Source organism: Mesocricetus auratus, unplaced genomic scaffold, assembly GCF_017639785.1.
Source record: "Mesocricetus auratus isolate SY011 unplaced genomic scaffold, BCM_Maur_2.0 Super-Scaffold_100008, whole genome shotgun sequence".
Lineage (NCBI taxonomy): Eukaryota > Metazoa > Chordata > Mammalia > Rodentia > Cricetidae > Mesocricetus > Mesocricetus auratus.
This window is the reverse complement of record NW_024429192.1, coordinates 19,099,872-19,127,722: the sequence shown is the minus strand read 5'-3', so window position 1 is coordinate 19,127,722 and position 27,851 is coordinate 19,099,872. Positions and strand designations below refer to the sequence as shown.

Sequence of the window (27,851 nt, the reverse complement as noted above, 5' to 3'; positions counted from 1 at the left end):
ATCTACCACATAACTCACACGTACAGCTTTCAAGGGTTATGATAGGGTTAACAGATTCAGCATAGATTCTTCAGATTTTATATTTAGGATGGAATAGCTCAGACCTCCTTCAAAAGGAGCATGTGCATTAATAATAACAATGACCAAATTTCCATTTATCTTGAAGCTATTACACTAAGCATAAGTCCAGACTATATAAAAAATATTTTCAGGCTTCTGAAATGGTTTAAGACTGTAACACTTTCTAATTTGGAGGCACCATAGTGTATTTGATCTCTTAAATCTAGAGTTTTAAGGTTCTTTTTAATTAGGCATTTTCACTTGGCTTATTTTTCTTTTATTCAACATACAAAAGGTATGCCAGTCACTGGGTAGGGTGATGACAGAAGTTGTTAAATACTTCTATAACAACACACATTACCTCCTTTCAACTTGCCTGCCTTAATGTTGGAATACCTTGAGAAGTCCTGATATTTAAAGGGCTGCAAACCAAGCTATAATTAAGAACAGAATAGAAAGCTCCATATAACTGAACAAACTTCATTAGGAAGCTTCTTCAACCAAGTCTATTTTCATATAAACAAATGCTCCGCCACTGTTAAAACACTGCTTATCTGTATTCTTCCTCTTCTACTCTTCGTTCTTCCCTTTTCTTAAAAAAAAATCAGTAGCAACAATTAAGAAATACTAGGGAATTCAGGGAAGTATTGCAGTAATGCTTAATCAATACCGATGCCTTTGTCCTTGACATGCTGACCATGTCATCAGGCTACTGTCATGTGATATCATGTCATTTCTCCACCTGGCTCATGACCTTGTCCTCTAAATGACCTAAAGCTTCCCTCAAGTAGCAGGAGGCCCCTCCCCGCTGTCTCAGCAAGGTCGAATGGGTCAGCTTGTCCTCATCTATAATCCACTGCCATTTGTCAGCAGGGAGGCTGGAGGAGGCAGGCTTGCTACAAGGGGAGAATGCCCAATTAGGCAGCTGTCACACAAAGCATAGGCTGCAAAATTATCCCCTGTCAAAAGAAAGAGCAGCTGCGGGTGCCAATTACAGCCACCTTTCAACCCTTTAGGTACTGGAAACTACACAGAAGTAAATGAGGAACAATTAGCGATAACAAATCAATGGATTAGGACAGTAAATTAGAAATGACGAGCAGGTGAGCTTGGGTCATATATGACATTTAGGGCACACCAGACTCCAGGCAAGGGCAAGGCTCACTTAATCACTCCATGTCCTTGCATATAGATTCCCTTCCAATATGTCTTTTGGCAAACCTAAAATCCTTTAAGATATCCATACCTAAAAATGTGTCTTGGTGTGTCGATCCCATTTCTTTTCATGGACTCAAACAAATGTTTCTTGACAGGAAGAAAATCCTTCAGAAAAACAGGCCTAATGAATTCTAGACAGTCCTTATGCAATCTACCACGTTATCCGCTCAAACTTAAAATTTTTAAGTGCGGGCTACCAAAAGAAAAAACATCTGTTAAAATAGTCATGCTATACTCCATTATAAGCTAGATAGCTGGAGTTCACTTCAGTACTATTTGCAGAAAAACATCAATTTTAGGAAGCAATGGGGTCTGAAGTCCAAGGAAACTGTTCTGCTACTATCACTAAACTGAAACAAAATTCCTCTACGCAAATGTAATTTTCACATAAGGAAATAACTATTTTAATGGTTATATATATATGCATATATATGTGTGTGTGTATGTATGTATGCATATCCATATAGATAGATATGTATATGTGTGTATGTATACATGTGTAAAATATCTATAAAGATAACAACAATAAAATTGCTCCCTTTCATCCTTTCATCGCGGGGCCTCAATACTACAGTAGAGTCATGCATGATGTCTCAAGGAGAACAAACCAACTCTCCTGGACTCTACCCCACTGTGTACTGGTTAGTCTGCAATGGCCCACAACAGAAGGGGAGTCAGGCAGAATACCAACCCCCTGTGGAAAGCAAATCTAACAGGGCCGCTGAGTATTAACGGACATGGTGTCAATAGCCTTAAAATGTCAACTGCACTCAGAAACAAATTTTGTAAGGTTCATTTTAAAAGCATGTCAATTCTTCGAAACTTGAAAAACCTGAATGAGATCGACTAGTGATTTTAAAGAAACAGGCTCCCGTGCTCCGCGAGCCATCTAAATCAGAAGTGGGTAATGTCAGGAGGAGAAAGGGAGGTGACCCAGCCTTCCGTCCTTCCCTCACCTCCAGTACAGTATAAATAAATCACAGCTGCCAGAGGAAGGGTGCATCTGTAACCCCAGTTCTTCCTCAGGCCATTTCATAACATTTCCGGGACATACGTGTCATGGAGAGAAAACCCAATTCAAAGTTTTATCTCAGGATTACATCTACCAATTATGTTTGGCCTCAGAAAAATAAACTAGCCATTAATGTAAATTTTCTTTAATTTAGAATGCAGCCTGCAATGTCAGACATGAAGCATGCAAAGAAACAGCAGGTAGAAGGGGAGGAAGGAGTTAATGCCTTTAGAATTCAGTTTCCATCATACATGGGTGACTATCTCTTTAAATAATTTAAATCCTCTCCATCAACTACAAAGCTGTTTTGAAGCCATTTAGCTTTGTTCTTTACATGTGTTCTAATTAAGAAATGACCTTGTCATCACACACACCAGAAATCTGGGATTATGTCCTCCAGGAAAAAAAAAATTCATAAAGGCCCCCCCCCACCAAAAAAAAAAAAAAAAGAGCGTGAAGAGGGGGGAACAGACTTCTTCCGCAGTTCCTCAACTGAGGAAGTTTTTGGTTGACTGAATGCTGGAAGCAGTTTCCCCCCCTGCATAATTTTGTGTTGTTGTTGTTGAATGTCACAGGGCGGGTTACTGTGACCTTGAGCTGCATCACCAACCCAGCAAGGGTCGAGATGCCTGCAGGCGCCCTTGTACTGGATTTGCGAGACAAAAACCTTCAAACTGGCTGAAGGACATCTTAAATCTCTTCAAAGGTTTCCCGAACTAATCTGGGCTGCTCTTGGCAGGATCAGTGCCAGTGTGAAAAGCAAAATTAAAAACAAGGTCTTTGACAGGATGTTGTCTCCTCTTAACCCTTCCAGAGCAGGACAGAACAAATCAACTGGCATTCTGGAGAGAGGGCTCACCTCGAAGCAGTCTTTCATAACAAATTATGTAAGCAAGAAATCACAAAAAGGACGGGGCGGTGGGGGGAGGGGAGACTATGAGTTCTCAAAAGTAAACAGTCCTTCCATCTTTGCTTACAATGGATTCAAGCTGGATATTTTTTCTTGACTATATATTAGTGCCGTCTACAGTTAAATCTTTTAGATTTGTAGCACAATGACAGGATATGTCTATGGAAATCACTCCATTGACATTAATCTAGCAGTTTCAGGTTTTGGAAAATAAGCTTTGGGCTGGTTAAATGGTGTATACCTTGCTAAGATGACAATCAAATAGAATCATGTAATTAGGGACAGATACACTGGGAAGGACCATTAGCATACTGAGAGTGGACATGGGGAAAACATGGCAAAGCCCACCCATGTTTCTTGTTTGAGGTAAACATGCCATTTTTGTCACTGTTCTTAGAATCTCCATGCACAGGCCAAAGGAGAAAGAAGGTAGTGGAGGTTGAGGCTTGCCATGGCTGGAGTGTGTCTCCCCCAAATTTGTGTGTTAGAAACTGCACCCTCAATTTCATCCACTAATCGTACTAAGCAGGTGGAGCCTCCCAGACCAGAAGGAATCTGGGTTAAATGACATGACATCACAAAGGTGAGACCCCTATAAAAGAAGAATCAAGCCTTCACCAGATGCCAAGCAAACGTCATCAAATGCTCTCAGACTGTTCATTCGGTATATAGAACCCTGAGAAACACTTATTCCTTTTCCATTATTCAGCCTCGGGTATTTTGTTAGAGTAACAGAAAACAGAATAAAACAAAGTGGGTGTTTGGTCTTTCCCAGGCACTGGCTTTGTATTTTAATTTCATAGCTACAGCAGGCAAGCTGTAAAATCATTATTCTGAAACTAAAACAAAAAGATGATAAAAACCAGTGCTAGCACTAAGAATGCAGTTGAGCGGAATAAACCGGGCATTGTTGTTACTGCACACGGAGACAGCTTGGCAAGTTGCACAAGTGAGGCTACTTGAGTTTGACCCCTGGAACCTAAAGAAAGGCAGAGAACAAACCTGTTCCCCTGGCCTGCACATGTGTATTACGGCATGTGCACACTCGACCCCCACAACTAACAAAACAGAGCAGTTAGTATACGACTTGGAATTGATGAAGGCCCAAAAGGTTGTAAATTATTCCCCTTTGAAAAACAGACTAAGTTCAAGATTCTGCTGAAATGTCAGCCACATTTTCACTCACTTGAATTCAGGTCTGTGGTTGCAAAAAATACAGGGCAAGGGTCGCAATACCTGGTGACTATACAACAAAACTGTGCATTGCACATGCAAGTCCTTTCTTTGTTCTCTGTGCAAACAGTCAGGGAGTGTATGCTACTAAGTGTTAGGATGGACACGTGTAACAAGTGCACTGAACACAACCTGGGTGTGAGTTCTGTGTGCGTATGCAGATGGTGGTAAATAGTGGCTAAAGACAGGAGTAAGTGATCACCCACCAGAAGAGAACGACAGTTATTCTAGGTCACAGAAATGTACTTGAAGGCAGAGCAGAGCTCTGGTGAAACAGGAAGGAGTGACTGTCTATTGTGACTGGAGATTAAGCTAACAATGCTATTAGGACCAAGGACTTCTGAGTCAAGGCCATGCCAAGGAGCTTAGGCCTTTATCTGGTGGGAATGGAAGGTTTACAGGAAATGATGTGACTAAAGGAAGTTTTACAAACCAGACAAACAAACAACAGAGGCTGTAGGGTTGTTGATGTTTTAGAGAGATGTGGTAGACCAGTTGGTGCAGAGAAGAAATCACAGTCAAATTAAGGTGTGGGCAGCAAATTTTAACACATCTCAGAAAATAATACAATCAGGATTGAATATTTAGGAAGCAATTTGTGTCACAAACAGTGCTATAAAATAGATGCTACTTAACAGCAAAAGATGAAAACAAAATAGCTACTAGATTTCTAGCATAGGTGTACAAAATATTGTGTTGATATGATCTGCATGAAATTTTGAGAAAAACAAAAAGTTTGGTAGAAGTAAGAATTGAAAATATTAGCTGTATGTAATTCAAATACAATCTTTATTACTAGGCAAAGGCTTTGCTTATTATAAAAGCAGCGTATACCAATTTATAACATTGTGAAGACATATTTCTGCTTTTCTTTCTTTCTGTTTTGTTCATCTGAGAAAGGGTCTTATATCCTCCGGAGTCTGGACTGGCCTTGAACTCATCACTCTACTGCCAAAGCCTCTGAAGTACCATGATCATAGGATGCACCCAGCTCAAAGGCATATTCCTTTGGCTAGGAGTGAGCATGTGGAGTAGAGGTCTGGCTTAAATTATTACGCAGTTGCTGGAGCTAAGAGTTTTATACAACACTAACGAGGGAAAAAATAACCTACTGGGTAAACATTTACTGAGGGCCTACTATGTTTAGAACAAAAAGTTAAAAGATTAAGAGACTCCCAGTATTCCGTGGGCTTCATGCTGTGTTTAGAGATTATCACTGGTAATCATAACTAAGTCCCCAGATTCCAGCTCCCATCATGACATCACCACACAATATGAAACTAAGAGATTGTCAGTCAGTCAAGAGTCTGATGAGCAGCCATTTTGGGATTACCATCCAGCTGCAAGGTACAGGCTGCATTCCCAGAACTCTCAGGAAGACCCAGTCCTTAGTGCTTACTCAGGGAAGTGAAGAGTCGTTAAATACTCTTGAGACTGACTGTCCTGCTAAGACCTCAGAAAGAATTTAGCAGAGTATCAGCCAAGGTACCAGAGCAGGGAGTGAAAAAAAAAAGTAGGAGTCATTAGGGCCAAAGAAGTATCTGCCAGACAGCAAAAGGAGAGCCAGCATCAGGGGTCAGGCCGAGGCAAGGGGAAGGGAAGGGCACACCGAGGAGAGAAGATGGAAAGAGGAGCCTACCACCGTTCCAATGAAGCCACAGACTTCATCGTAACACTTCAGTAATGACCCAACTTCCACAATCTCTCCAGTGAGACGAGTTTCCACAGGAGAGGGCCATGGAGTTTCACAAGTCATAAAAAGGGACAGCTCTTGAAAGCCAGGGTTACTGACAGTGCATGACTAGGAATGACCTTATGAGTATCCACAAATAAAATGACTCCTTGAGTAAGCATCTCTGTCATATGACTGCCAAGCTGACACTGGTAATAGGTTCCAGCACATTCTATGTCTAGACATTAATAGAAGAGTGGGTAACATGATGAACTCGGTTGAAGTCAAGAAGAAAACATAAAAGTTAGGTTACGTTAGGAAAAAAAAAACTATAGAACACTCCTGGAAATTTGGAAAGTGAATTTCCAGGAGAGTGGTCTCAGAATATGGGCCAGCAATGCTCAAGGGTCCTCACTGAGGATGTGCAAGAAGTCTAGACTACCTTCGTGACACTAAAATGCTATGTGCTTTGGCACACCTTTCTCATGCGTGCTCATGGTGCCATTTAGAAGCCACGTGCTATCCATTGTTTCAATGACTAGTGAAATGTGTCTTTGGGCATTTTGCATTTCTAAATATTTCTCAGTTAAAATTTCTCATATGGTAAATAACAGGCATTATGAGTGACCTGGACAAAAACTCACTTGGGTCCTCAACTGGTTAAGAACATATAGTCCTGAGCAGTTTGAGAAGCACTGATGAGATGCTGGAGCAAACACCAAGAAGCAGCATCTTGACCACCGACACAGAATATTTGTTTCCTAGTTCACTTTAACGATGACAGATAAAGGCAGGCCTCTCAGCTCCGGTGTGCTCGGCAGTAGAGCGCTTGCCTAAAATGCACAGATACTTACATAGGTTCGATCTCTGGTACGACAGAAGACAAAGAAAGAGGGGTGCGGGGGAGGAGGGAGAGGGGGATATTCTCTATGATAAAATGTTCCCATGGCTTACTTGAAAGAAAAGGATATGAGAAAAAGAAACTGAGAGAGGTCCTGAAACGCTTGCCATTTTTGCAGTCACCATCATTCCGCATTTACGGTATCATTAAGACGGTACGGTAAACGTTGATGAATACGCTGCTGTGTAGTAGAACCGTGGCTGCAAGGATTACCGATGACAAACCTGTTTGTAATCAACTTTACAAGCTTTTCAGTCAACAACACACTGAGGCACCAGTTAAAGTCATGAAGACAAAAGCACAGAAGATATATCTATGGGGTGAAGAGAGGGAGAAGGAGAAAGGAATTGCATCTAGAGGCAGCGGTCTACAAGCAGCACCTGCTGGCTTAGGGGACAGTCAAGGGCTTTGCCGGCTGGAAGGCTTTAAGGAGTGGAAGGACCATGAGAACAAGAAAGGAAGATGTGGGTACACGTAACATGCACATTCTAGAAACACAATGTGTTTCACAGGGTGTGACACTAATATTAGATCCTCAGGTCTGGGGAAAGATTTGGACAGACAATCTGTATGCCCTTTGTTAATTTCCACTCTGACATGTCAGAATCCTTGAAAGCCAGAGGGTATGCACTGTAGCCCTGAAAGTGACTGTAAGCATAAGAGAAACCGGGTCTTCACCGTGCACACACTGCCAAGTTTGGATGGCTAAGACTGCGGTAATCAAGAAGATTCATTAGCCATCCACATGAAAAAGACCAGGGTCTGTGCAACAAAAGTGGGCTTACAGCTAGTCCCCCAGGTTCTCATTGTCTTATTTACGTCACTTGAACCTCTCACAGAATAGCAGAAATTCCAAGCACATCCGGAAGTTTAATACAGTAGGGATTTCCGTCCCAAATGACGTTAGTCATTTTAATTATTCAGAAGAGTCAAGGAAAAGCCATTCTTTACAGATATCAAATTTAGAAGAAATGTTAATTATGCTTTTCCCACTGTAATGGTAAGTCAGGATTAATTAAGAAAGTCTTGTTATTTTTCTGTGATCCTTAAACTGCGAGAATCACTCAAGTATTAAATGTCTAGCAAAACAACACAAATAAAATGGAGTTTGGGGGAAATCTGGTGGTTAAGACATTAGGGCAAGGACCTCAGTAAAGGGTGAAGTAGTAAGACGCTGGCTGTGAGGAAGGGAATTATAAGTCAATGGAAGCAATGTTGGAAATCACCAACACTTCATTTGAGCCAAGCATCTAGATTCTCTTACCAGGGTTGCCCATAGCCAGCAAAGCTCCAATGGGGCAGCCAAACTGGTTGGTGGCAGCCAACTTGACTTATGGCAATTAATGCCAATTAAATGGACTGATCTGGGTTTTGCCTGGACCACATTCCTGCGGCCTGGTGCAGAACTTGAAATGCTTTCACAAACTGTTGTGTGCTAAGCAAAAGGCAATGCATGACGTAGTCAAGGGTTTGCTTTCCAGTTTAAGTCACCTTGGACAAGCACAGTTAGCACAGGGTAAAGTGCTTCGTGATAAAGGCATCCCCACAACAGGTTTATCACACCATATGTCTGTGTTATTCTTCCTTATCATTGGTTATTATTACAGCTAGCTTTAAATTAGACTTTATCATAGGTGTGCACGCACTATATGATGTACAGTTCCTAGGGAATTCCGCATTAATACCTGATGTCAGGCCTCCACCGGGGGTCTCAGAATCTGAAGGAATACTATTCTTTCAGAAGGGTCTGTTTCTTTGAAATCTTTCTTTCCGTTTGTTCAGTGCATGTGTGAGCACACACATGTCACAGTTTGTGTGCCTTACAGAACAATTTGTAGGAGTAAGTTATCTTCTATCACGTGAGTCTGGGAGATTGAACTTAGGTGTGGCAGACCACACACATCCTTACATACTGAGGGATCTCTAGCCCCAGAGCTGTTTGTAAGTTTTAGAAAGATAAGTTTTAGAAAGACGTGTATTTTTCTGCTGATCCAACCAATCTAGCATTCCAATCTGTCAGGAATCAACTAAATCTCTGGCCACTTTCACGACTTTATATGAATCTCTTTCTCCAACATAAAAGTTGATATTCAAAACACTGGCTGAAAGTCACCTACAACTTAATCAGACTAAAAAAATCACAGTATATACAAAATTTCCTAGTGAAAACATATCACAGAAAGCAAGTCCTTCTGCGTCCACATACTTAAGCTAAACTGACTCACAGTCAATTATCAATTCTACCCAAGATATTCACTTTTTATTTAATTGCCTTCTTATTTTTTTTTATTGTTTGGTTTTTCAAGACAGGGTTTCTCTGTGGCTTTGGAGACTGTCCTGGAACTAGCTCTTGTAGACCAGGCTGGTCTCAAACTCACAGACATCCACCTGTCTCTTCCTCCCGAGTGCTGGGATTAAAGGGTTGTACCACCACCGCCCAGCTTAAATGCCTTTTTTAATAGAAATAAGCTAATGGATATTGGACAAAGAAAGTGAGTAGGTAGAGTCCTGTAAAAGTCACCTATCAAGGGTAAATTCCTTTTGTCAGTCACCACACAAAATGACTGTTTCTCGAAAGAGCTGAGCTAGCAGAGAAGGGAGAACCAGCACAGGACATGAAAAGCTTCATGCACATCCCATGCTTTATATGGTTCCCAATATTTAATAATCCAGTTGTTTCTTCAATCTTCTTCATGAAAAAAGAGTCCACTGCTCTTAAAAGTATAGCAGGGTTTTTTAGTGTAGTTATATGATAAACTATGATAAAGAAAGCATATAAATATCTTCAACTTGTCAAACACTGACCTAGCAGATCTTGCTTAGGCTGAGACTGTCCACTGTTTGATGGAAAAACTGCTACAGACATTAGAAATCATGACCCTGCCTTATCAAAGATGACTTGAGCAAGGCTCTGATGAACAAGTGTTCAAATGATGAGTGTATGTATGTATGTATGTATGTATGTATGATGTATCTCAGACTGGCTTGCAACTTACTTTGTAGCCAAAGGTGGTTGTGTACTCATATGTATGTATGTATGCATGTATGTATGCATGTATGTATGATGTATCTCAGGCTGGCTTGCAACTTACTTTGTAGCCAAAGGTGGTTGTCTACTCATATGTATGTATGCATGCATGTATGTATATATGTATGTATGTATGATGTATGATGTATCTCAGGCTGGATTGGAAATTACTTTGTAGCCAAAGGTGGTTGTGTACACTCATTCATCCTCCTGCCTCTGCCTCCCATGTGCCACTTGGCCGGGTTTTTTTATGCAATGTTAGGATCGAACCTGGGGCTTTGTGCTTGTACTGTATTAGCTGAGCTACATCCCTAATCCCCATAAACACATTTTAGAAAATAAAAAGCAGATATAATCACCTTAAAAATATTGAATCACGTTAAGTGTTTGTAAAAGTTTAATAAACACATAAATCACTATCGATGATTTATTCTTGTATCTTCAAAGTCGTCCACTGTTCTCAATAATCTTATTTTACTCAGAAAGAAAATCTACACCGATACTTTGCCCCGCCAACTTCTTTTTGTGAGACAGACTGTCTCTGAGCACTACTGGTGACACCACTACTCACCACTCTGGCCTGGAACTCAACACTGCCCTGTTTTAGCCTCTAGTGCCAGATTACAGGGTCACCACGGCAGCTAAATGTGCTGATTTTCTAAGAACTGCATATTGCATACATGCAGTTTACCTGGTCACCATCAGTGTCCTATTCAGCTTCAAGTGACTGCAATTCCTAGTAATTGCAGTCAAAAAGGGGTGTTGGTAAACACCAATAAACTCATCACACCTGGGAGGGGTCCACCTTCGGGAGTTCATTTGAACCAACTTAGAAACTGAGAAAGGAGTTCAAGATTTCACCACATAAACCAACAGATTTCGGTGTGGGAACACATAATGTACATGAATGAAATAACCATGGTTAATAAATAGAAGCAGAGGCGATATGCGTTCTAACTTAGAGGAAGAGAACGACTAAAAATGTGAAAAATAACAAGTGACCAAATACTGCTAAGTTTATGCAGTTTTAAAACAGAATGTTGTAAGCGAATAATTGGTGAGATGACAAGAAAATATGATAAAAATGAGATAAACACTAAGGAGAACAATTAAGCTTCTCTCTTCACTAGGTTTTCTAAACAGAAGTTGCCTCAAAATTACCACCTCTGTCCCCCAGAATTGAGTCAGGTAAAGCAAGGTAAATTTAGGGTGCAGCTGTTACTTTTTTGGACCAGAGTTTCCAGTTCTCAAGCTGAAAGCAAACTCTTCCTGAGAACTTGCAAACACAATACTGCATCACTTGGCTTTTTCCTAGCTTGCACGGACTGCTGGAGCTCAGGAATACATTGCCTAAGGTCCGAGGCTGAGCTTACACTAGAAAAACAGTCCTGTGATTTCAGCTGGGATTTACTCTTCACTCATCTCTTTTGTTAATGCAAACCAAATATTTTATCACATCTCAAAAATGCCTTATAGAAGGTCATGATTTTACACAATGCCACATGCCCACAATAATTAAACACTTCTATTTCTTCTCCAAACAATTAACTTTTTTCATGAAGTAGTATTACTATTTCCAATACTAACTTTACATTCCCCTACGGGTTTGGATAAAAACAAATTAAATACCATCAACACAAACCCAATCTTCACTCCATCTCTACAGAAGTGATCTGCCCATTTCTACCCAGAAGAAGTATGCTTTTTTATGCACTTACTCTCTTCTTACCACTTGCTTATATTTATTTCTCTACTGTAAATTCCTTAGATTGGATCTTACCACACTGCCTAAAGAAATAACTCATACAGATAAAACACAGCACACAGATCTGGTAACTGTAAGCTAATTTACAGCTGAGAAAGAACCGTCTCAACACATTAAAGACACAATGAGAAGCCAAAGAACTGAGGAAATGGATTCTCACCATCTGTCTCCAAGGCTGAGTCTCTGCTATGTAGGAGAGGAAGATGAGAAGGTCGATGAAAAGTAGCTCTGATGTCACTGGAGTCTCCGGATTGTCCAGACCTCCTCAGTCCACTGCACACCTTAGGAATAGGAAGAGGACAGCTCGGCCACTATTCCAAACTGGATTTAGGAATACTATTTTGTGAGATGCAATACATGTATTTATTTCTGAATCTTCCTTAGTTCGAATTCAATGCAAAAGGAGTCATTTGACAGATAAATATAAAAATGTTATGAATGTCAGCTTATTAAAGAAATGAAGAGGTCCTTGTTATGGAGAAATACATTGACTTCTTAGAAGGGGCTATGACAAAATAAACCATAGCAAGGGTGTGTTGTTGCTGTAAAGTGCCTGTTAAATTACATTAATTGCAAATGTCCTAGTGTTCTGACAAACTCATCCATTATGATCTACCCCATAATTCTATGTACCCCTAAAGACTTCTACAAAAAATAAAAAAGAAATGAAAATAGCTGTAGGTTTTCTCGTATTAAATTTCTTCAGTTTCAAAATACCAACAATTTAACTTTTCTAACACAATAACATCAGCTGTCTTACATTTGTACAGTGGAGCAAAGTTAGAACCAGGTTTGGTGTTAACAGCATCAAAGTGGAAAAACGACAAACAAACAAACAAACATCTACAATGCCCAGTTGAGGTAAACTATGGCAAGTTCATACAACTGCAGAGCCCAGCAATACTATATTATTGATATAAAAATAATAAACAGAGAAATTATCCTTGAACAATTAACTAGATAAAAGAAAATATGCTGAGTGTAATTCCATTTGCATACAATCATAGACAATGTACATTAATCTACTATGAAAAAAATTGAGACAATGGGTTTCCTGGGAAAGGAGAGTAACACACGGAGGGAATTCAACAGGTCCTAACTTAAATTGTAGTGATGGTTTCATTTTGACTTGAAATGCCACAAATTGTTTTATGCCCCTTACTGTTGCAACTGAAAACCTAAGGCTTATGCTATTTTACAAGAAAATAAAGAACAATGGAGGGTATTTAAGAATATTTAGCAAAAAAGAATGTTTATAATATACAGTATCTTAGCAGAAAAAATTAGAAATAGCCATTATATGTAAAAAAAAAACTGAAAGTAGTTAAATAGCAATCTACTACACCATTGTATAGTATATAAGATACAGTCTCTTATATAGAGTTTAAGGAAATTGAGCTACACTGAATGATATTTATTAAGAATTAAAGAAACAATCTTGTGTTTAGCATAAACACGGTACAAAAATAAAGGCATTCGTTCTGCTTTCAAAAAATTGCGTTTTTTCTTTCTGCTGATAGATATTTTGTAATTTTCTTCAACACACATATATTGCTAACAAATAAAAGATGAAAATAACAGCCGTGGAAAATTGTGGAAGTAGAAATCACAGGCATCGAAGAGGTAGCCCAAGTCACAGAGGTGGTTCTGCTGCCACCCTGCCGCCCTCCACCAGTCACCTACTAAATGGGGAGGGGAGGGTGGACCGGAAACCCAGAACCAACCATTAAGTGGCATGTTTTCCCAGTCACGAAGCACTTTATCACAAAGCACTTTATTAGGCTGGAGCACACTTGATCTTTACAGTGCGGTTACACAGGAACAGCAGACATGGAGGGGGGTCCTAAATTTTATATTCTGGAATCAAATCTGACCTTGAATTGGACAGGAGTTCTCAGAGGAGTAAGGTGGAGGGGGGAGATCACTTTTCTTGACTATATATAGAAGGAAGTTACCCACGTGTGCACTTAAACACAGCCATATTTGTGATTGCATTTATTAGAATACCATGGAGACCGTGGGGATTCTCTACATCTTAATTCCCAGCCTTGAAAACTATGCCCAATATAAGTTCTAAGTCTGCCTTGCCTTGGAAGACAATACCAAACTACCGACATCCTACTAAATGTAGGTTTTCAGTCTTTTTATATTCTTTTCTCTTCTTGAGAAATGCCATTACTTTCTCTTATAAACTTGGAAAAATAGCATGGCCTGACTGTGGGTCTTTTTTTTTTTGTTGGTTTGTTTGGTTTGATTTGGTTTTGGTTTTTCGAGAAAGGGTTTCTCTGTGTTACAGCTCTGGCTGACCTGGAACTCACTTTGTAGACCAGTCTGGCCTTGAACTCAGAGATCTTCCCGCCTTTGCTGGGTTTAGAGGTGTGACCCTCTACCTCCTAGCTCTGACTGTGTTTAAGGATGCAGCAAGGACGGACCTTTATAATTTCACGCCTCAAGCAATCTCCTCCTTAGTACTGTGTCCAAACACCAATGTTCTATGAAGAACAATACCTACTCCTGACCAGAGGGAAATGGAGATTTGGAAAGTTACATTCTAAACGTCTGGCCAGTGTCTGAAGACAACGGTGAAGACTACGGAGCCTTCACACTGCCAGTCTTGCTTACGGTCTCCAGGATAGAGAGTTATCACAGTCCAGCACACCTAGAAGCCTTCCGCACACGTGCAATTTAAAAGAACCCTATAAAATTTTATTGCTATTTGATGGATGAGAGAACTGATATTAAGTTACCCCAAGTCACAAATCTAACGGAAGCCAAAGAAGCAATCAAACCCTGGCCTGGTGTGGTCATACATGCCTTGTACCTCAGCACTTGGGAGGCAGAGGCATACAGATCTCTAGAAGCTTAAGTCAGCCTGGTCTATGTAGTGAGAGCTGTCTCAAAAAAGAAACGAAAACAGAAGAAAAAAAATAAAAAGAAACCCAAACCTGGGAACATTTTACTTGAAAAAAATCCAAACCTTGGGAATTATCTGGAACATAATAGTGAGTATTCTGTAGTAATGTCTGTCTACAGCATTCTCCAATCACATACACATTGCAAAAGAAATAATAATAATAGTGACAATGTAGCAGATGAAGTCTGTATTTTGCACGGAGGGAAGTAAAACTCAAGTTTACATCTGTGTGGATACTTGCTACATATTCTAGGACTATTTATTTCAGTGACTGCTCTCCAGAAGCCTTGTTATACATCTCTTGAGCTATGTATGACCACAGGGAGAAAAATATAGATACTTAAACATAACAAAAAAGGTTAACCTAGAGCATCAACTTTCACAGATGAAAGTTTACAAAGTTCTTATGCGAATGAATGTTTAAGTTAGGCTTATACGCAAGTCAATGGCTCAACGTTCCTGACTTGTTTCGAATTACAATAAGAAACACATTTTGAGAGGAAGACATTCATTCACTCTCAGCTGTGATAGCAGCAGAGCATCTGTGTAATCCTGTTCATACTCGGCTTTGGGTCTGTTCACTTGCTTTACTTCTGTGCTGGACGTTGTCAACTGCTCTTACTAGATAACTCTTGACATCATGCGGGTTTGCTGTCTCTTCCATCAATAATGTGTATTGCAGTATTTGCTTCAAAGTTAACACAACCCTTCCTTGCTGCTCTAAACAGTTAACATCATACTAATGGTCTAAGACTGCAGACTTTATTCCCTAAGATGGAGAAATACAATCCACTCGATGGGAAATACAAGAAATAAGAAGGCAGCTGGGGAAAAGTTAGTATCATCCTATCTGGCTGCTAAAGAGATGACTGGGAGGGAAAGAGCACTCCCTCTTCCTAAGGACCTGGGTTAGATTCCCAGTACAGGGCCACACAGTGGCTTACAGCCACCTGTACCTCCAGTTTCAGATCCGATGCTCTCCTTTGCCCTCACAGGCACCCAGCACAAATACAAACAGATGTCCAGACATACAAGCAGCCATAGACCCATGCACAAAGATTGTTCTTTTTAATTATCCTCTTTGTTGGCAGTTAGTGTGCTCTTGTATGTCATTTACTGTATGTCTCCTAAAGTTAACTAAAAGCTTACAAATGTATATGATAGATGGCTTAAAATAAAAGAATTGCATCTCATCTACCAGCTAACAATAAAGTGATTGCAAAAAATGGACATGTTTGCTTAAGCAGTAGCAAAAAGAATAAAAGACAAGAACAACCAGCAAAATGCCAACTACTAAAACCTGCTAAGAGAAATGACAGTGATCTAGGGAAACAAGGATCTACACCATTGTTCTTCTAATGGACTATGGATTCAGTTGACTACAAGAATAAATATGATTTTTCTCAGTCTCTCCAAATTGTTCCAGCAAATGCCATCATGACTTTTTTCTCTTTTAGTAGATATTAGTCCTGAAATGGACGTGGAAGTTTACATAGGCAAGGATGCCGAAAATCCTTTTGAACATGGAAATGAGGGCTGGAGACGTGGCTAGGTGGATAAGAGCACTTGCTGGCCTTGCAGGAAACCAGGTTTGATTCCTGTGCTGGGCTGATTACCACTGCCTGTAACTGGCTCTAGGGCAGCAGGGGTTCTTAACCTTTGAATCGCAATGAAAATTCGATGTTTATGTTACAATTCATAACAGTAGCAGAATTACAGTTAATGAAATAGCCATGAAGATAGTTTTATGGTCAGCAGAACATGAAGAACAGTATCAAAGGGTCACAGCATTAGGAAGGTGGCGAGACAGTTCTAGAGAATCCTCTGGCCTTTGCAGGTACTTGTGTTCATGTGCACACACACACACACACACACACACACACACACACACTACAGGCACCTTTCAAAAAATGAAGGTTAACGGGTAAATGGTAAAAGATGTAAAATTACCTAGTACGTAAACTTACTACAAACCTGTTCTGAAACAAACACAGTGTATGCAGTGTAGGCCTAAAGCAAGATCTACACAGCAAAACCCAAGGTTATTGTATTTTCAACAAAGGTGCCACAGAAAGTCAAGGGAAAAAGTGCAATCTTGTAAGTAGGTCATGAGAAAAGCAGAACACATGAGAAAATGAATAAGCTCTGACCCTTAGTTTGCTACCTATAAAACTAATTATGTGGACCACTGTTTGAAGCAACAAGAAGCCCAACACTTCTAGAAGGAACCGGAGAATTCAGGTTAGAGAAAACTCTTTATGTATAGTAGAGACACAACCCATAAAAATGGAATAACTGAACCTCATTGAAGTCCCTAGGAGATATCTGTTATCTAAAAAGCCAGTACCAGAGAGGGAGAAAATGCTTGCCACTCATATATGCGATAAAGACACTGCATCCCTCACGCATTAAAGTCCTAGGAATAAAGAACGAGACAATCTAACCAAATAAAAATAAAAACTGGATGAGGATGGGAAAGCATTTCGAGGGGGCTTAGCCTCTACATGAGGAGGTAAACATCATGGTCACTCACTAGAAACGCAGACGAAGTGACAGATCACACTACCAACACTAGAATTCCTACTCACTCACATATGGATTTTAGACATGAATCAGGGGAGTGCCAACATACAATCCTGGCATACAAAAGAGAGTCTGGGAAAAAGAACCTTCATCCAGTGACTGATGGAAGCAGAGGCAGTCACAGATAAACACTGAACTGAACTCCTGGAACCCAACAACAGAGAGGAAGGACCGATGAGCAAAGGGGTCAAGACTGGGCTGGTTTAACCCACAAAAACAGTTGACCTGAACAAGGGGGAGCTCTTGGACCCCCAGACTGATGGCTGGTAGTCCAGCATGGGACTGATCCAGACCCCCTGAATGTGGTGTCAGTGAGGAGGCCTAGGCAATCTATGGGGCCTTGGTTAGTAGAACAGTATTTATCCTGGCATACAAATGGACTTTGGGTGCCCATCCCACAATGAGGGATGCTCTCTCAGCCTGGACTCTTGGGGGAGGGTCTAGGCCCTGCCCTGGATGAAATGACAGTCACTGGAGATTCCTCCATGGAGGGCCTCACCCTCCCTGGGGATCAGAGTGGAGGTTGGGAGGGGGGCTGGAGGGCCTGGTAGGGGGTGTTGGAGGAGGAGGAGAGGGAGAGGGAGCTGGGATTGACATGTGAAGCAAGCTTGTTTCTAATTTAAATAAATTTAAAAAATTGAAACACAAAAATAAAAAAAATCTAAGTTGGGAAAGACGGGTGTGGCTCTGGTACTAGCTCACTTTCTATAGTGATAAAACATCACCAAAACCCAAAGCAGGGAGGAGCTTTACTTCATTTATGGACCTAAATGGGGGAGGTCAGGACAGGGCCTCAAGCAGCAACTGAAGCAGCGGCCACAGAGGAAGGCTGCTCACTGGCTGACTCCTCCTGACTTTCTCAGTTTGCTTCCCAAACCAGGGCCACCGATCCAGCGGTGGCACCACCCACCACAGGCTGGGCCCTCCCAAACTAATCATAATCAAGAAATGCCCCTGGCTTGCCTGCAAGCAGTCTGGTAGAGGTGGTTTTTGTTTTGTTTTTTCACAACTGAAATTCCCTCTTCTCAGGAAGCCCTCACTATAGCTTGGGGAAAGTTGACAAAATAAGTGACCAGCATACTCCTACACTCCCTGTGAGAACATGAGGGGGCCTGGCCACTTGGAGGAAAGAGCTGTGCAGTTTCCTGCAGTCACACGTATGCAAACATTCACAATGTCCCAACATGGCTATTTAAGCAAGAGAAACCAAAGTATGTCCAAAACTCGGATGCAAATGACATCAGTATCAATCCTGTTAGCCCAGATGGTAAGCAAAGCAAACATCCATTGATGAAGGGACAAGTCTAAGGTGGTAACCAAAAAGAAACCACAGGCACTAATGGCTCAGGCGTTAAAGACATTGGGGGTGGAGGGAGCTCTATAACGGTACTGCCTTATCCCACGGACACGGTCCAGAGAAGAGCTGAACTGAGGTACTAAGTGTAGATCACCTCCTGGGCAGAAGGGACATCGCAGAGGAACATTGGGGACACCCTGGTCTTCTGTGACTGACATTTGGAAACCTTACTTGAACTCATCAAACTCAATACCTGCCTGTGTGTGAACTATGTGGAGTCTCAACTACAGCGCTAGGTGAAGCAAAGACTTAAGGAAACACACACTACAACTTTTAGCAAATTAAGCTGCTGTAAAAGGGATATGATTAAAATAAGCCATGCTTTTCTTTTTTCATTATTTAAAGGGAAAAAATCACAATCTACCATAAACATAATGTATTACAATTACTCCTTAGGGAATTCCAGTGCTTAGGGAATTCCCTGAAGACCGAGAGGGAAATGTCGTCTATGGTACAGCAGATCTGCCAAGGGTTAAACAGTTCCTGAAAAATTAACAGTTGCTCTATCCCCCAGCAATTCTACTCATAGGTATACGGAGGAAGCAAATGAAAACTTTGTTCACATAGAGATTTCCATTACCCCACTAATGTTATTCACAACAGCAAATGGCTGGAAACAACCTAGGAGTCCCTTAACCAAACAGCAAATAACATGTGACCAGTAAAATAGTATTCAACCATAAAAAAGAATGAAGTATTGCTGTATTCGACAAACTTTCTTACACTTACTGAAAACAGTCAGTCAAAAAGAAAATTGAATGAAATAAAAACAGAGACTGACATGAAGACCAACATGAGTAATAACCAAACATACCTAAAGAATACAAGTAAATTCTCAACACTGTCCACTCTTGTCTGGGAAAGTATGCTACAGACATTAACAGTAGAAAGTAAACAACCCACCTTATGGCAAGCAGGACGCCCCATCGGAAAAAAAACAATTCTTCTCAAATCCAGCCAATGCATGCCATACAGGGTCAATCTAATTACAAAAGGCTTTATAAAGTGATTCTAATTGGACCTGAAACAGCCAATCGCATGACTTCATTGAGCCACAAAGACTAAGAGCTATTGACTGAAAGAAAGAAACTGAATCCCTACTGCTGCCAAAAACACAAATTCCAGAGGAATGAGGCTTTCAAAGATTAAGGCAAGAGACTACTATTTTACCAAGAATGCATAAGAGATCATGAACCCTGAGCTCGGCGGTGGTGCAAGCTGAGGCGGAAGGGTGGGGGATTCAAGGCCATCCTCAGCTACGTAGCAGGTTCAAGACTAGCTTGGATTCTAGTCTCAGAGAGCAAGTATGTGATATAGAGAGAAAGGTTATGAGCATCCGGGAAAGGCTTCTTAAGATATAGAAAGAGCTAACTAGAAAACATAATAAATTCAATCGCATTAGTATTAAAAACCTCCATTCATTAATAACTAAAATAAAAACATAAACCATAAAACTCATGATCAAAAAACAGTACCTATACTATATGCAAATGTGCGTGTGTTTCTCACAAAGTTTTATCTTGAAAATAAAATGCAGACGGCAGCTTTAAGCAGTTGTCGGTTTGTACATGCATTATTGAATGAAAAGTTGTAGAAGACATGAATAAGCTTCCCTTTCTTTCCTCCTCTAAAAAACAAAACAAACAACAGAAAGAAACCCTTTAAGTTATTATTTGTAGTGCTGGGGATTGGTGGACCTTGTGCGTGCCGGGCAGGCACTGTATTAGCTGAGCTGTATCCCCCACCCATACATAAACACTCCATGAAGGTATAACAACAGCGAACAACAACGTAAAACAATGTTTAACACCTCATTAGGAAGCAGAGAAAAGCAAAGGAATACCACAAAAAGATGCCATCTCCCAGAACTCTCTCTTGATGCCCTCAGGATGTGCTACCACCCTCCTTTAGAAAATAAGTAAGTAAGACACTTCTTGATAAATTGCAACCGGCTTTACAAGGAAAAAGAAAGAAAGAAAAAGAAAAATACCACTTGCTCCCATAAATTGGGAAAAGTCAAGGTCCCTGAAGCCAAGATCTGGCAAGGCTGTAGCTGAGTGGCAGCTTCTGCTATAACACTGGAAACATAAATTGGTCTAACACCTCCTAAAAACACTTTAGCACAGTCTCACATAACTGGATGCTGTCTACACTTCTCTTTCGGGTATGGAACCTAGAGTCTCATCTGTGTGGGAACACACAAAACCACTGGTGATTCCATCAACGCTTTGTAACAGCTATATAGCTGCTGTTGTAGTCACAGTGAGTGATGTCCTACACAGGCTCACAGAACTGAACACTGGGTCCCCAGTTGGTGACCCTGCTTAAGGATACCATGAAACCTTAAGGTAGTGTAGTCTGGCTGACAGCTGGAGGAAGGGCATCAGTGGGACAGGCTTTGAGGATTTATAGCCTCCCCTCACTTCCTGTGTGCACTCCCCCCCTGCTTCCTGTGTATGGATGAAAGACGTGCCCTGCCAGCTTCCTGCTCCTGCCACCTGCTGCTTTGTGTTCCTTTGACACAATGAACTCTAACCTCGGGGACAGCCCAAAGCCCGGATAAACTCTTTCTTCAGTGAGCTGTTTGCGATCGCAGTATTTTATCACAGCAACAGGGAAGTAACAAACACAAAACCAAAATGAACTAGCAAGCAAACAAGGGAATGAAGCTATTCACACAGCATCACATTATCCAGCACAGAAAATAAATGAACTATAAATAAAGCAGTATACATGATTTATACAAAAACAAAACAACAACAAAAACACACAATGAATTAAAAAGAACAAATCTCAGGAGACTATGTACAAAATACCATGACTTCATGAGACTTAACAACAGCATAAAATTAAATTTCATACTATTTAAGTATACAGGTGCGGGGTGGGGGGGGAGCAGCGTTTTTAAGAACAAGCTAAGTTATTTACATAAAATTCAGAAGTGGTCCGGGGTTGCAAATGGTGTTGAGGCAAAGGTGTGGGTATGGAGAGATGCTAGTTGGTGGAAACATTGAATTAATGAAGTTCTCTCTGCAGAAGGTGGCCAGCTCTTGGGATAGGATTTTAGTATTGTGTCTCATAATGTGAGCACAGGCGAGCATCCTTCACTTGAGAAGGATGATCTGAAACCAAAAATGCTTCACATCTGAACTTTTCAGGCCTCTGACATGACATCAAAAACTTTCCGATTTGGGAGCAGCTCATATTGTTGGGTTGTGAGCCCAATTAAAATCCACACAAATATTGGAAAGCAGCAGAACTCTGCCGTCTGGAGCACTCCTGACAGTGGACAGTCAAGTGCACCCCCATTCACTGAGTCAAATAGGTGGCTGCATTTGACAAATGGAACTGGACTGTGATAAGAAGCAACTGGGGTGCACATCTCAAAAGTTTTCATGCATGCACACTAGCTGATAGGCGACAGATTTTTTAATTAGCAATCAATAATAAATAAAAGCAGAGGCGTATATGAAGAGAAGCACACTATGCAAAAGAACATGAAGGCAGACTTGCAGGTAAAAGATCACAGCTCTACTAATCTAAGAATGAGGCTAAACCATCATCATCAGCCACTGAAGTCCCCAAAGTTTCCAAATGCCTGCTCGATTGTGGCTCATGAAACAGGGTCATGGGAGTCACCCAAGGCTCCTCAGGGACTCCCAGGTCTTCACAGGCTTTTCTTCCCAGTGGGAGACAGAGGCCATCGGTTAGAGACATGTCATGATGAGGGAAAGGGTCATGAGAGAAGCCTAACTTAACCTTTATAGCAAAGTATTTGCCCAACTAAGAATTCCTTATATTTCTTAAAGACTGCTTTTAGCTCCAAATTAAAGTCCAGTGTTCCCTATGGCAATGCTTCAGAGATAGGGCGTGTCACTCAAGGAAACTATTATACGACACCTATTTGTATTTTTAAAATTTTAGGTAAGGAATGATAATAATGTTCTAGATCAAGTTTTTTATTTAAATATTTCTACAGTGCCTACCACGTGAGAAGTATTTTGAAATGCTCTGAGCAGGTCATGGAATGTGCACATCGAGGTTCCTGTCAGGTTCAAATGTTTGCAGTGATCTGACATCTTGGACTAACTCCTCTTCAGAGGAAAGGGAAGAAATGCCTCTCACTTCACCATCACAGGGTGATACAGCACTGATTCATTTTGATAACTTTCATTTGTATTGAACTGTAGGCGAGCATCCTTTATCCTACACTAGTGTTCTGTGACAAAACTTTTCCTGGAGACACAGCACACACATCAGTTGGTCTAAACCTCTTCCGGGAAGCTCCAATGGTTTCTGATTCTCCCAGGGTCAAACCTCTTCCGGGCAGCTCCGATGGTTTCTGCTTCTCCCGGGGTCTGCAAGTCTTTTTGTAGCTTGGCTTGTCTGAAAGAGACACTTAGTTTTTACTGCTGACTCTGAGTCTTGGAGTGTGTGGGGGGGGGGGGGAGTGACTACAGATGTCCACCTATGGCTAAGAAATAGGCAATTGTGCCTAGTGACAGTCACGAGTTCTCAGGAGCATCACCAGTGATTGTGTGGTGAGGCCGACAACAGCGGTGATCTACAGGTGTAAAGACACCTTTATCACGAAAAGACATAGTTGTTTTTCTGCTGGGTTCTATGTCTTCTCCAGGCACATGTTTTTATCCTGGCTTACAGTACCAGACATGGAGCCAGGCGTTGGTGGAGCAAGCCTTTAATCCTAGCACTCCGGACGCAGAGGCAGGCGGATCTCTGAGTTCCAGACCAGCCTGGTCTACAGAGCGAGTTCCAGGACAGCCTCCAAAGCAATACAGAGAAACCCTGTCTTGAAAAACAAAACAAAATAAACAAATTACAGTAGCAGACATGGTGAACTCCTTCTTGCCGAACAGGAATTAAATTCCAATAGAAGGGTATTGGTCTTACCCATGATAGCCAAGTCATTATTCCACAAGCAGGCACTTCCTGCCTGGCATGTGGTATTGTAACACGCAGGGGCCACAGCCAAGCAGGAATGTTGGTGAGTTTTCTACCAGCAGCATCTGTGGCAGGAGTTTCCAGTTCAGTCCCAGCCTAATTTCTTCATGTCTTGGAACCAGAGCAAGCATGTATGGCATCCTCAACAATAGGGCTCACCATCTCATTCAGCATACAACCAACCACCTCAGTAGTCATAAAAAGTTTCTGGGGCCTCAGGGGTTTCCATGACCAACAGTTCACAGGGAGAAAACCCACCTTTGGCACCAAGGTTTTCGTTCAATAACCTTATAGCTTCTGGGAATGTCTTATTCCACCCACGCAGAGTAGAGTACCTCTTGGGTTGTTTTCTTTTTCAATTAGCTCAGTCCCAGTAGGGTTATGAAGTACGTGGGCCCACCATTGAAACCGGTTGTCTCAACAATGGCTTTCCAAATCTGGGAAACGTTCAGATGTTATCATTACGTCATCTCTGTAACAAAACCTTTCTCCAGAGGACGGGCCAGACAAGACAACATCCTGAACCGCCATCCCATAACAAATAGCGGGGTCACAGGAATGGCCTTGGAGAAGCACTCTGAAAGTCTGTTGTCATCTGTTCCGAGCAAGGGTCAAGTGACCCCAGAGTCTCACCACTAAGAGTATACTAAAGTCAAACAAAGCAAGGTCTAATACAGCATGGGAAGGTCTTATCCACTTTTATTACTTGCTTCCTCCACAGATCAAAGTTGGATTGGAGGCACTAACTTAATTAGTCATTCTCTCTCAAGCCATTATGTTTCCGTATCCTGGAGCTCTTCCATTGAGGCCCATTTCTCCATGCATGATGAACCTCAAGGGTGTGACTTACTCTGCTCAGATCTACTCAGGGCCAAGGAGGAAGGGGGCCCTGCTCTCCCCTGTTGCACCTGCCGGCTCTCTGAGTCAGAATGGCCCCAGGTTGGTACAGTGAATACAGCTGAAGCTGTCCCCTCTCCAGTCACCATAATTGGCTGTTGGGGAGTTTCTGGATCGGCAAACCATCTCCACCCCTAACATACTACTCTCTCATTGGAAGGAAATGTAGCCTTCCTTACTCTGGATGGATACCACCCCTGGGACAGGTTTAATCATTTTCACCCATATTGTTCTGCCATGGGTGTCTTCTATGAGCTGTTCCTCAGGCTTTCATGCCTTCTAGCAAGCCCTTAGCACACAGCTTGGCTTTATATCAATTTTTTCCATATGAACTCTACCTCAACACCAATCTGTCACATCTGTCTTCCAGTAATCCAGACAGACCTTTCTCTGTTTTACCTTCTTCTTATCTCCTTGTGGGTGGTCCCTCACTTTACAAACTCTCTTTACATGTTGGTCTAAGTTACCGAGACCTGCTAAAGCTGTCCCTACTTTATAAAGATCTTGTCCCACCAACAGACCCACCAGCCTCGCACTCCCTGATGGGTCTACCACCTTTTCCTTAACTCCCCTGTCTGCATTGTTCTATATGGCTCTGTGATTCAACACAGCTTCTCTTATTCCTAGTTCCCTGGGTAGCTTCTGTCCCTCCTCCATAAGCCTCCAGCCCTTGCTATTTGTGGGGATCTCAGATGGACATAATGAAGTGGATTTCATAAGCCAGTCCATCAAGTACTGATTTCCCTTAGATTGTCTCAGATTATAGAGCTTTTGTCTTCGCAGCAGTCAGCAGGATCGCCTCTGCTCCCATGGCTCACACTAGCTAGGCTGTATGTGATAGGCTTTATTGCCTGTATAAAAGTCATCTACAATTCCAGCAGTGCAAGGCCTGAGTATTCCTGATCACACTACTTTCTTGTATTGGACCATCGTGAAGGTCTCCTTCTGTACACTGGACTACAGACATCCCTGTTCTTTCTCCTGAAGGATGGGCTTGAGGAATACTTCCTTTTGTTCTTTACCAGCTTTCTCTCAGATACAAAGAGGCTTTCTCGAAAGTACTTGCCAAATCAGAGGCTTACAAGGAGGATGCTAGCTACATCTTCCTTACTGCAATTTCTCCCGTACACAAACAAGTACAGCTTAGCTGCTGGTCCATTCTGAACTACAGGCAACTTCTGCTGTAGCCGGTTGACCAGCCCTACCCTTGTGCACTAAACTTAAAGACTGAAGAATTGTCTCTAAGCCTTTGAGTGTTTCTAGGGTACCTCCATTTCACACGGTAGAGCCCACTCATCCAGCAGACATGTCATCATGCCACATAGACAACGGCTGCCATCTTGGGATTCTTCCCACGGACACTCCTAATTCTGATGGCTCAGCCTTACTTGCAGGTCTCACTACACAGAGTAAGAACCATGCAGTCATAGCACAAAAGCACATTAACACACACCACATAGGAAAAGACAACTGTGCTAGAATTTCTCCTCCCCAGGTCGCACATCTTGCTACCCCGTAGCCAGGACCATCCACTCATTCCTCCAAACTAATCTTTGGTTCTGTTGTGTCTCTATCCTGGTGACAATTGTGTTGTGTGATAAAGCTTTTCTGGAGGTGACGCAACATGCTGGACTACTCACTCCAGATAAAGATTGAGATCCTATGACAGACCAAAGTACGGAAACCACCAAAGTTCAACTTGGTAAACCAATGAGCATTATTGGGGTTGCTTATAGGAGGATGGGTGAGGGGTTGCTTACAGAAACAAAACTGACTCCAAGACAGCGGCTTTACCAAGGCCACGCTAGTATGAGTGACAGCTTACAAAGGGGAGAACCTGGAACGCACTGCACAGCCTGCAGGCAGATAGGCAGGATGGGGAGTGCCCTTTCTAGATGCCCACTTTTTCCAGTGCAAGAGCATCTTGGCAGTGAGGAACCAAGGGATACCACAAAGCCAAGCCAAGTCAAAAATTGCACATAAGAGACTGGGAAGAACAGAATGCTGGCTGCTTGTGAACAGGAAGAGAAACAACAGAGGTCTGGATAGAGGAGAAGGCTTTTATGGGGTTTTGGATCATGCTCAGTGAGCTTAGTGGGAAAGTATCCTATTATAGGAAACATTGGTTGTTAAGCGTGAGTCAGTCTGGGGTGTAGGGATTTCCAAGTCTCAGAGCTTTGGGTCAAGCCAGGGGTAGTGTGTTTTTCCTTTGACCTATGCTTTGGGCTTGGGGTCAGTTCAGGGTCAAGGTGTGCTTTCCTTGGCCCTGGTCTCAGGGTCAAGTGAGGGTCAGCATGTTCTTTCCCTGGTCCTTTTATCCTCCACCCAGTGGGTCTAAGCCTCTTCTAGGCAGCTCGGCTGGCTTGTTTCTCTAAAATCTTTTTTGTAGCGTGGGGTTGCCTACTTGGGCAGGAAGGGGCCTAGTGAATTTGGTCAGTTTCAGGGACTTCCTGAAACTATTCTGAATTGCTTACCATCCTGCCTAAGGAGTTCCAGGGCAGGATAGAATGTTTCAATCTCAGAGGAAACTGTTAAACAACTATGAAAGGCTGGGTGTTTATACTTTAGAAAGGTTTGCTGTGTCTCATTACTGAGGTAAAGAATATAAAAACAATTCATACTACTGGTTCTGAGAGGTATTAAAAACCATGTCTATCACAAGATTTGAGCCTTCAAAAATGTGGCACCGATTCAAATGAATACATTTAGTATGTCATTTTTAAGACTAGAATAAAAAGGGGCACCAAATCTATATTCAATAATCTAATGCTTTACCTACTTTAAAGTTATTTCCCTTGTTTCCATTTATTAAATGGAACACAAACTACTCACTCCCTATAAAACTTCTTTCTTTTTTATTTACATTGGTTTTTTTTTTGGTAAATGTGTACAGTAAGTTTATTTATGGTTTTACACTGCTGTGAAAATGATCCATTAAGATGCTATATCGGGTCACTCTGCTGCTGCAAACTGTCTAACAGCTTCCTTTCCTTCCCCCTCCATCCCGTTACTCCTCACTCACCCACAGCAGCCACACACCTCCTGACAGCAATGTTCCTCTCCAGAGAGCTGTCTTCAGCTTCCATGTCTCAGCCTTCAGGTCGGCGAGACCTTCAGAAAGACAGTCTAAGCTTGCACTGTCCTCCAGGTGTTCCATGCTGCACTCTGGGCTTGAGTTTCTACCTAGTACTCCATAAGACACCATAAAGTTGAATTGCTTTGTCTGTCTCACCAACAGGCACGCTCTGGGAAGACAGCAAACCTTTTGGCTTTTGAGCTCTCTATCCCCATTGCCTAAAAGAACAACTAGAATACTAATGTCACTGCTTGAACACCATG

At 41.7% G+C, this 27,851-nt stretch overlaps 1 protein-coding gene across 6 annotated transcripts in view; it reads right to left on the bottom strand.

The window, feature by feature from the left end:
* Nrip1 (nuclear receptor interacting protein 1) overlaps positions 1-27,851 on the bottom strand; it is an 83,904-nt gene that overhangs the window by 29,254 nt on the left and 26,799 nt on the right. For 4 of the 6 annotated variants that reach the window (XM_021226084.2, XM_040750571.1, XM_013112033.3 and 1 more), the window contains exon 3: positions 11,960-12,080. The exons of 1 other annotated variant lie outside the window; for it this stretch is intronic. The gene's annotated coding sequence lies outside the window, so the exon portion shown is untranslated. Of the gene's footprint in view, positions 1-11,959; positions 12,081-22,639; positions 23,040-27,851 lie in introns of all 6 variants that reach the window. One more of the 6 variants, XM_040750570.1, reaches the window with a different exon arrangement.